Genomic DNA, 10,192 nt, shown 5'->3' with positions numbered 1-10,192 from the left:
CTTATATACACCCCTATATCACATCTACCTTAATTCTTTGGGATTTTAAAAATTATTTTGTGTGTGTATGTGTGCATTGCATGTGTGCGTGCTGGCCACACGTGTGCACACCAGTCCTGGGGCTTCAACTCAGGGCCTCAGTGTTGTCTTTGAGCACTGTGTTCAAGGCTAGTGCTCTACCACTTGAGCTACAACTCCATTTCCAGCTTTTTAAAAATAGTTAGAGATAAGAGTCTATCAAACTTTCTTGCCCAGACTGGCTTTGAACCATGATCCTCAGATCTGAGCTTCCTAGCTTGATTTTATGATTTCATAATGAAAATTATTCTCTGATACGGATGGTCAGGGGGAATACTATGAGTGACGTTGGGGAGCACTGAGCGAGCAGCTCCCCGACTGCTGACTGCACATACTACTAAGGGTGGCCAAGGTCTTTGGTCTCACTAACACGGGAGCAGCAGCTATTAGCTTCCCTTCCCTCCCATGAAAGGAAGCTCTATGAGCAAACCCACCTTAGTGAGCACTTAGTCGTTTCCTAGAGAACTGACCTTGTAGCTTTGTCCATATGTTGAAGAACAGGTGGGAAGGAGATCCTATTTGCTACTGTACAGCTGTGCTGATTATACCCATGTACAACAAGCCCCAACAAAAATAGAAGGAAATCATGAAGTTATTGGAAGGAAGCAGAGAACAAGAAAAATGATGAAGAAAGACTGGGCTTAGAAGACTCTCAATTCTGCAGTGAATTAGTGTTCCTGAATGCAACTTGATAATTATGTGCCTGATGGTTTCTCCAATTAGACATCTCTCCACCATGTCACAGGAGGTGGTGTAATTTGCAAATTAGGTCCATTTTATGTCCATAAAGATTTTATTAAACCAGGAACCAAAAGAAGATGAAAATCAGGCAGAATTTGAGTTGTGCTTCTGGCCTTTGCTCTATGTGAAGACGAGAAATTGAAGAGCTGGGTTTTTTTTCCCCCAAGACCTTGGCTTTCCCAGTTGTTTCAGTAGAAACAACACAGAGCATGCTCAAACCCAGCCTTGCGACACTCTCTTGGGACACGGGGTTGTAAATGAAACCTTAAATTCTTAGCCTAGGCAGGGTGGCCTAGATCATCATGGATTCAGCTCCAAAAGTCTTATTCCTAGTCTGTGCTCCGGTAAGTAGCAGCCAGAGGCTGTAAATCCAGAATTTGAACAATTTGGGGGAGGGAAACCTGGGTGTATTGATACTATTGCTTAAGAGCAAATAGAGATGGGCCCTGATGGCTCACACCTGTCATCTTAGCTATTCAGGAGGCTGAAATCTGAGGATCATGGTTCGAAGCCAGTCCTTGCAGAAAAGTCTATGAGACCCTTGTCCCTAATTAATCCACTAAAAAGCCAAATGTGGGGTTGTAGCTCAAGAAGTAGAGTGCTAGCTTTCATGAAGAAGAACACAAAAAGTCCCTCACATCAAAGAATTTGAAATGTCAGTGAAGCCAAAGTTGAGGAATCCTAATGCATAGATAATGTATACAGATTTTTGCCTGATAGTACACACCTAGAATCCCAGCTACACAGGAGATGGACAGGCAGGAGAATCACAGACTGAGGCCAGCCTGGCCAAAGCAAAACAGACTGGTGGCATGGCTCAAGTGATAAAGCACGTGCCTAATAAACACATGGCTTAAGGTCACTTGGGAAGAAAAGGACTAGAACATGGCTCAAGTGGTAGAACATTTGCCTAGCAAGAACGATGCCCTGGAAGACTGCAAAACAATAAAAACAATGAAGTACTGCATACAAATTTATGGCATAAAATACATGGGTGCTGAATCAATGCATTCTAACTTACATGGCCACTGAATGGCAGGGCTGAGGTTTGGAGTCTGTGATTTCATGGGCTGAAATTCAGAAATATTTACTCAGGTCAAATTCCCAAACTATAGCATTCAATTAGTTGAAAATTTCTGTGTGTTTAATGCAATGAGGACAACTGAGGTATTTTTGAGTCTTTTTTAAGTTTTGTTTTGTTTGTTTTGTGCTGGGGCTGGGGCTTGAACTCAGGGAATAGGTGCTGTCCCTGAGATTTTTTTTTTTATCAAGGCTAAGCTTCACTTTCAGCCTTTCAGTGGTTAATTGGAGATGAGTCTCACAGACTTTCCTGCCTGGACCATCCTCAGATCCCAGCCTCCTGAGTATGGAGGTTGACAGGTGTGAGCCCGCCAGTGCCCAGCAGGAAGATAAATGTAAAGCAGTCTTTGTCTCCTGCCTGGCCAAAACAGCCCAAGTACGTGGAGATGAGACAGAAACAGGACACAGATGGTGTATTGCCTTCCTTATACACACACACACACTCTCTCTCTCTTTCTGCTTTCTTCCAGTAATGGCTGCTGGACCCACAGAAGTCACCCTGCAGTGCCATGCAGCACAGGGGCACAGGGCCAGGCATCGAGATCATTTCCTGGTCATGTCTGAGGCCTGACCCCTGGAGCTGCTATGGGCTATTAGGTTACTCAGTACTGGTAGTTCCCACCACGAGGAGAGATTTTCGAAAAGGTTTTTGATTCGCCCCTCTTCTCCTCACATGTCTCCGTGTCTCCTGAGGCTAGTATGTGTGCATGCTTGTATCTGTGTCTGTTGAGATGGAATCACACTCGCCTAGGACTGAGGAGGCCATAGACTCAGAATTGGTTCTAGATAGACAGCTAAGGGTAGGAATGGCGCCTGCAACAGACAGCAGGCCTAAATGTGTTTCAGGCCTCGCTGCACACGGAGGCAGCTCCTTCAACCCTCAGGCCCGGAGCTGAAACAGGGGTCATCACACACCTAGAGTATCCTGTGGGTCCCCACCACCCAATCCAGTGTTCCATGCTGCTTCTTCTAGGACAAGATCTGGGTGGACTTTCCAGCTGCACACCTCCCGCCCTCAACCTAGAGGCCACGCAGGCCCCACTTGGATGCTTTCTGCATAAATGATGGGTCGTAAGGTCTTCTCAGGAACCCCCGAGGCTCCCACTAACCCAGAAGTTGAGCAGAAGCATTGAATGGGCCACAAGGCAGGAGGCTCTGCTCCTCCCAGGAAGAAAGGCTCTTGAGAGTTCACTAACCTGGTTGTTTAAATATAGGAGCGGAAACAGATGCTGGCTGAGGCGGAAGTTTCTAAGGAGAGCAGGGTTTTGGATAGTGGCTTGCCAAGGCTGATAAGAGCACAGGGTGGGCTCCAAGCTCAGCCTCTACTGACCTCCTTTGGAGCCTTGCTGACATCCCCTTGAACCATCACCAGCAGAACTTGGCTCCTCGGCAAGCTTCTCCTCATGACTGAGACAGCGCAGGGGGTTATTTTGAAGCAGATCTTTGTGACTTCCTTTCGGTTTGCATCCTACTCCCCTTCCTCCAGTGCCCTGAGAGCAGCGGCTTCCTGCCCAGGCCAGATCTGCAGAGGTGTGGGCTGCTAGGCCTTAGGAGGTGAGGACCGGCTGCAGGTAGATAGTGGCATGGCTCACCACATGGTTGAGGGTAGAAAGGTCAGAAGCATTGTCTGAGCAGACACGCACCCCATTGGTCTTCTGTATAAGAGAACTCGGAGCCCCAGGCCCAGGTCCTGGCCTCAGAAAGGACTTAGGCAGATCAGTCACTCAGGAGTCTTGTGGCCCAATCTACACCTTCCAGATGAATACAGGAATGCTGTTGAGGTGTCTCCCAGCCAGTCATCCAGGACACTCCTGGGATGTGCTGACCTCTGTGGTGTGTGGGGACACTCCTTCCTGTGTCCCCCAGCACAGAGAGTGCTTGGGGGACCATGTCTGGCTGGTGCTCCACCAGCATCCTCAAATTGTGTCCTGGATGACTCACAGCAACTGTCTCTCTCTTCCTCCACCCACTATAGTAGAGCAGGGGAGAGGAGCTGGCGTCGCTGAGACTTCTGGGGACTGTCCCAGCCACAGGCCCTATGCATTGTTGCCTCTGGCTTCCTTTGGTCCCTAGCCCACAGGGAAGAGGCCTCAAGGGCAGCTAAGCTAGGGCCTGTGATACAAGGGACAGTTAGCTCCTGGCAGGGACTTCCTTCACTGTCAACTTCTGGAAGGAGATGGTCAGGGTCCTCAAGAGATCTGGAAAGCCCCGTCCTCTCCCACTCTCTTAGGTCTTTTACTGGCTCATCAAACACAGGGGCCTAAGGCCTGCCAGAATACAGTTTAAAACACTGGTACTTCCTCTCCAAGGCACAGAGCACCAGACTCTGTTCTCTGCAGGCTCTGTTCTCTCCTGGTAGAGCAGCCTCTGTGAAATCAGGCAGGAGTAGCTATAACCACAGTAACCACACAGATTTTAGCAGCTAACATAATATTTAGTGCCTTCCCTTTGGTCAACACAGGGAAGAGTTCTCTTCTAGCCAGTAAGTAAAAGGAGAGGGGCTTTGGGAAGCCCAGAGTGGTCTTGGGACCTACATATGTCCTGTACTATACCTGGTAGTAGCTTTCTATAGTGCCCTCATCCTCTGCTCATCTCCCACAGCCCCTACCAACAGCTCCCCTCTAGCAGCCTGCCGCTCCTCCACCCCCAGTCAGCAGCTGCCCCTGTCTCCCTGCAGATGTTTCCAGTTGCAGACTGCATGGGGTTCATGTTGGTCATTTGTTCCATCTGCTCAGAAACAACAGCAAGCATTATTGGCAGGAAACAGAGAGTGCCAAGTCCAGGACAACACAAAAAGACCTAGTCATGGGCACTGGGTTGGGGCAGAGTGAGGATGGGTTGAACCATCTGTGTGGATCCAAACTTCTGTCGGCCCTGCCAAAGTCATGGGTCACAGAGGCCGTGTCTGGGAATGACCAGAACAGGCCAGTTGACTCATCCATGAGGAAGAGACAAGGTCAGAACAGGGGTTCTCTGGGAGGTCTGCGTGTGATCAGAGAGCCTGGCTTCATAGTCCAGCACAAGGCCACCCTCTCAAGCTAGAGAAAACTCTACTACGTCGCCCCTATGAAATCAGGAATGATTCTTGGGTTAATAAGTGATTAGGGGACGTCTGGTATTAAAGGTCAAGAGCCAAGATGAATGAAATTATGGCCTGCATGTCCCCCGCTTGTCACAGCAGCTGTTCTGGCAGGAGCTGACAGTAATAGCCTCAGTTGCTGTTATTTGGCAATCTTCACACCCTGCCCAGGAGGAGGCCCCTTCACAGCCTCGAGGAATGCTGACTGACCTGGCAAGCGCGGCAGAATGAGTGACGAGGGAGAAACAGAAACTATAATTATTGCTCTGAATAGTCAGACTCTTGAGATCCCGCCCTCGCTTGCAGGCCTCACTTGCAGCAACTGAGTTGTTCTGAGTAGCGCTTGTGGCCAAGCAGCTTACATACCTAGAGACTGCCCAATGTTAGACCCCGGGCTTACAAAGAAGGGAGAATGCTATTGGGGAAGCAGGCCTGCAGCCCTTCTCCCGCTGATCAGCCTCGCCCAGTCAGCTGGGGATGAAGGAGAGGAAGTCTTCACTTCCTTTTGTCTCTGTGGGATGTGTCCAGTTTCTGAAGCCAGGAGCCCTGTTGGGAAATAAGGAACCATAAAAGATCTCCTCCAGTGGGCACTGGTGGTTCCCACCTGTAGTCTTAGTCACTCAGGAGGCTGAGATCAGAAGATCAAAATTCAAAGCCAGCCTAGACAGGGAAAGTCCATGAGACTTACCTGCAATAAAACTGGAAGGGGAGCTGGGGCTTAACTGGTAGAGCACTAGCCTTGAACAACAACAACAACAACAAAAGTTCAGGGATAGCCACCCAGACCCTGAGTTCAAGCCCTAACACACACACACACACATACACACACGAAAAAATAAGAAAGGAAGAAAAAGAAGAGACAGAATGAAAAAGAAAGAAAGAAGACTGAAAGAAGAAAAGGAAGAAAGGAAGGAAGGAAAGAAAGAAAGAAGGAAGAAAGGAAAGAAAAGAAAGAAAGTAGGAAAGAAGGAAAGAAAAGAAAGAAAGTAGGAAAGAAAGGAGAAAAAATAAAGATCTCTTCCCACAGAGGACTGCAGGGTTGGGGGCAGGATGGTTGGTTTGATGGGATTGTCTCTGAGTTCGGCATGTATGAAAACATCCTCTCCTTGTCTCTCCTTGTGACTACCCAAGACTTTGGTAGGGGGACACAGGATTCCACAGCAGCCGTGGGCCTGGGCTATTTCACTCCATCCTCAGAGAACTATCTTGAAGACACTAGGAAATTAAACAACATGGCCAAGGTTATCTATTTGGAAATAAGAGGTTCTGAGATAGCTGGCTGGGGACAGAGGGAGAGTGACTTCTCCTCCGGCACGTGTCTTGGTGGGTGCAGAGTGGAGCAGGCCTGACACCTGGAGGGAGAAGCACTAGTGTGCTTGCAGGGGTGGCAAGCATCTCGCTGTAGTTGTGCACAGACGGCCATAGCTCTGGATGCTGTCAATTTAAAAAGGCCCTGCCAATGTGGAGTGACCCGACTGCTGGGTTTATTTGCATAGATGGACAGACTGATTGGCCAAGGAGAAAGTATGATCATGCAGAAAGAAGCACTCACTGAGTGAATTCTTGGTTGGACACCAGGCTGTTCAGCTGGGAATCTGGACTGATGGGGACCAGAAATAGAAATGAGCCAGTGAAGGAGTTAGCCAGCCAGGAAACCTGGCAGCTGTTCTAGTTTTGACCTTAAACCAGCTGCTGGAGCATCCATTTCTTCTGGCACTCCCTCCCTCTCCAAATCTACTATGTACTGAGAAACCCAACCTGAGCACTGATGAGGGACAACATGTCAAGCTAAGCAGTCAACCAGGGCCAGGGCTGGTTCCAGGTCCTGCAGCTAAAGCATGGAGTAGACAAGAAAGGAAAGCAGGGACGAGATAATGAATAAATGAGTTCTGATTGTAAAATGCGTAACAGAAATTAGCAGAGCAAGAGGATAGTATGTGTATGTGCCTGCATGTGTGAGGAAGAATTACTTGATTTCACTTTTTTATTTCTCTTATTGGTACTGGAGATTGAACTCAGGACCTTGAACTCTTGCTTAGCTTTTCTGCTCAAGGTTGGCACTCAACCACTAGAGCCATACTTCCACCAGCATTTTTGGCTCATGGACTTGTCTCCTGGGGCTGGCTTTAAACCTCAATCTTCAGATCTCAGCCTCTGAGCAGCTAGGGTTATAGGCACGAGCCACTGGTGGTTGGCAAGGCATCATTTTAAATCACAGAGATGAGAGTGAAATGAGCCACACTAGGTAAAAATGCAGAAGTCACTGAATGCCATGTAAAAGCAAGATATTCTCTCAGAGGGCCCCTTTAGCTAGACTCAAATACACCCCATGGTGTATTCCTACCTGTACTGGTTTAGGATGGAAATTACAAGATGTAAAAAAAAAATCCATTTTTGTTGAGGTCGAAGTCCCCCAGATCCCTCTCGATTCCTCACTGAACACAGAGAGATGGTTGCCATTCTTGCAAGTGGAAAGAAAACAGACCTGGGAATAGTGCATTACGTATTTGCGCCTAGAGTTTATCACAGGTCTCCTCTGTACTAAGTGCTATTTTAAGCTCTAGGTGTTTGGAAAAAAGAAATGGGAGTGGGAAGGAGAGACAAAGATAAGTAATGTATACTTTATTTAAGGTGATGACTAGCTACTGGGAGAAGCAGTCATATAAGTAAATAATACCGAAATGTGTACAAAAAGTTCAAGTGGTGTAATGTAGAAGCCAGTGTTCAACGGATGTAGTTGTTCGCATCCTTTGTGGCAGTGTATGCAAAGAAATGACCAGGAAGGCTGCCTGGGGATTACAGATGGCGCCATTCCCAAAAGCTCTCTAATGTGACTAGACTTTATTGCTCTAAGGACTGTTTTGAGAGATTTCCCCCAAAGACTGACTTCAAATGAGAGAGTATTTTCAGTCTCATCATTATTTTTTTCCTCTGCCAAACTGATCATCTAAAATATGACTGTGGACCACACGTAGAAAAAAAAATACTCACATTCAAGACATGAGGCGCCTAGAAAGAATATGTACATGTACACGACAAACTGGAATAATCAACCAGCAGTAATGTGCCAAAAAAAAAAAAACCAACACTAAGTCTCCTGATGTCAGTTCTGTCTTTGCAAAAGAGAGACAGACAGACAGAGAATGTATGTATACCAGGGCTTGAACTCAGGGACTTAGGGTCTGGTGCTTTCCCTTAGCTTTTTTTTTTTCTCAAGGATGTCACTCTATCACTTGGGCTATAACTGCACTTCTGGCTTTTTGTTGGTTAATTGGAGATAAGAGCCCCTTGGATGTATTCTCCCAGGCTGAGATCTGATCCCCAGATCTCAACTCGCCTGAAAAGGCCAGGAAAATAATGGCCCTGAAAATGGGAGGATGGGTGAAGGACTGGCAAATGTCAAGGATAAGATCAAAACCCTTCTTGAGTCTTCTCTATTCTGCCCCCAAAGTCCAAGAGTTCAGGGCTGGGGCTCCAAGGCTCCAGCTGATGCTTATCAGCAACTTAGTCTGCGCAAAGTGCTCAGTTTCTGTGAGCTGCAGACTTGGGGACCTGCCTCATAGGGGTGGTGGTGTGAATTTAACCATGGAGGATGAAAGGTGTTTTGCGCACTATAAAGCTAAAGACATATCCTGTCTGTATTGGCACATGCTTGGGTTGAAAGGGACAAGCTGCCCCCTGATCTCTTGAGTACATAGGATGAGATTTTGTACGCCAAGGAATCTTCTATAGGATTAGACTAAGTGTGGGCATTTTCTGTCCATTCTTGTCTCCCTTCCCCTTCCTTAGTTCTTGCTTCTTTCCTTGTTGGCAGTGTCTATGCCAGACAGCTGGCTGAATCCCACTCTTAAATTCTCTTGTCATTTTCTTTGTGGTCGCCTGAGTCTACTGTGGAGGTAGGAATGTGCTGCCATCTAGTGGTCATTGCTAAGCAAACCACCTCAGCAAAGACAGAAAAGTCAAGTATTGGGAACTCTTGTCCCTAAGACCAGGCTGTTGAAGGTCTTCCTCACATCCTGAGTAACTATGATCTGGATGAAGGTTAGCGTTAGCTCTACCTCTTTGATTCTCCACTTGAGCCCAGAGATCTGACTTAACCGGTGTGGGTCTGGCAGGCGAGGCAGGGGCACTTAGAATAGTTCCTTTACCGCAGGCAGGATTTCCTGCAACTCAGGATAAAGGAACCTTGTCCTGGCATCCCAGATCTCAGTTTGCTATCTTTCTCCCCTTGACACTAAGTAACCCTCCATGTACTGGAGATGTTGGGAGTCATCATGGCATCTTGGCCTCAGCTTAAGAGGAGTTTAAGACAGAAAGGGAGGAAAGAGGATGGTAAGGGAGGGGCCCAAGCACCAGCCACCTTCAAGGCAACTCTGAAACTAGTTCCTCTTAAGTCTCTGCTGTTGGCTGGCAACCATAAAGGTCTATAAAAATACCAAGGTTTTGCGGAAGTGGTGATGAGACCAAGAGGAAGTGAGCAAGACTGATTTTGTGCAAGTCTACAAGCAGCAGTCCCGTCAGTGCGAGATCTGGGTGGCAGCTACCATCTTCTGGCGGTTTAACATCCTGTCTCCAGAGCTGCCTGGATGGGTTCTGGCCTCCAGCATTCGCGTTCTTGGGTTTCCTGCTAACACTGCATCTTGCTAACCTTGAAGACTGGCAGCTGAGGTTTTCTAGGTTTTCTGAGAAGCTGCAGAAGATCCAATGAATAGTGTCTCCAAATATGAGACAGCATGTCCTGGGCTGCGGCCTATGACTGTTGCATCAGGCCCAAGGAGACACTCAGTCAGGGCTTGGAACAGGCCAGGACTTTCCTTCTCAGGACTCCAGCCACTTTTCCTAAAATTCAGGATGATTAGCCCTCCCAGACTCTTGCCTCTCCCCCATGGAGTTCACATTCTTTTACTAGAACTGAAGGGTTCTGGCCTTCTTTGGGGAGAAGGGACATCTCCTGAATCCCAGCTGACTTATAATTTATTTCACTATTGAAAATAATGCTGTACTAATGCTGTACTGTACCCTGGCCCCATGAATGGTTTCCTTTCTAGCTCAGAGTTCCCAGCTCTGAGCCCAACCTTACCAACATCCTGCTTATACAGTTGTCTCTCTAGTTCTGCCATCTCATCTAAACTCTGAGCTGCTGCTGCTTCTACACCTATGCTTTGTTCCCATTGTCTTGTTGGTCACTTTTCCAGATTTTAAGATACGGATCCC

The 10,192-nt window shown here is 47.5% G+C and overlaps 1 protein-coding gene and 1 long non-coding RNA gene across 5 annotated transcripts in view; one reads left to right on the top strand and one right to left on the bottom strand.

Moving 5' to 3' along the window:
* LOC105991956 overlaps positions 1-3,358 on the bottom strand; it is a 47,287-nt gene extending 43,929 nt beyond the window's left edge. For both annotated transcript variants that reach the window (XR_001175381.1, XR_001175382.1), the window contains exons 1-2: positions 3,230-3,358; positions 2,522-2,646 (exon numbers count right to left, since the gene is read on the bottom strand). This is a non-coding gene — a long non-coding RNA (uncharacterized LOC105991956). The remainder of the gene's footprint in view (positions 1-2,521; positions 2,647-3,229) is intronic.
* The window catches only part of LOC105991955 (adenosine receptor A3-like), a 150,143-nt gene that overhangs the window by 98,722 nt on the left and 41,229 nt on the right, over positions 1-10,192 (top strand). Inside the window, exon 1 of one of the 3 annotated variants that reach the window (XM_013024748.1) lies at positions 8,940-9,019. The exons of the other annotated variants lie outside the window; for them this stretch is intronic. The gene's annotated coding sequence lies outside the window, so the exon portion shown is untranslated. Of the gene's footprint in view, positions 1-8,939; positions 9,020-10,192 lie in introns of those variants that run through there. 3 annotated transcript variants of the gene reach the window in all.

Source organism: Dipodomys ordii, unplaced genomic scaffold, assembly GCF_000151885.1.
Source record: "Dipodomys ordii isolate 6190 unplaced genomic scaffold, Dord_2.0 Scaffold78, whole genome shotgun sequence".
Lineage (NCBI taxonomy): Eukaryota > Metazoa > Chordata > Mammalia > Rodentia > Heteromyidae > Dipodomys > Dipodomys ordii.
This window is presented reverse-complemented; position numbering and strand designations above follow the sequence as displayed.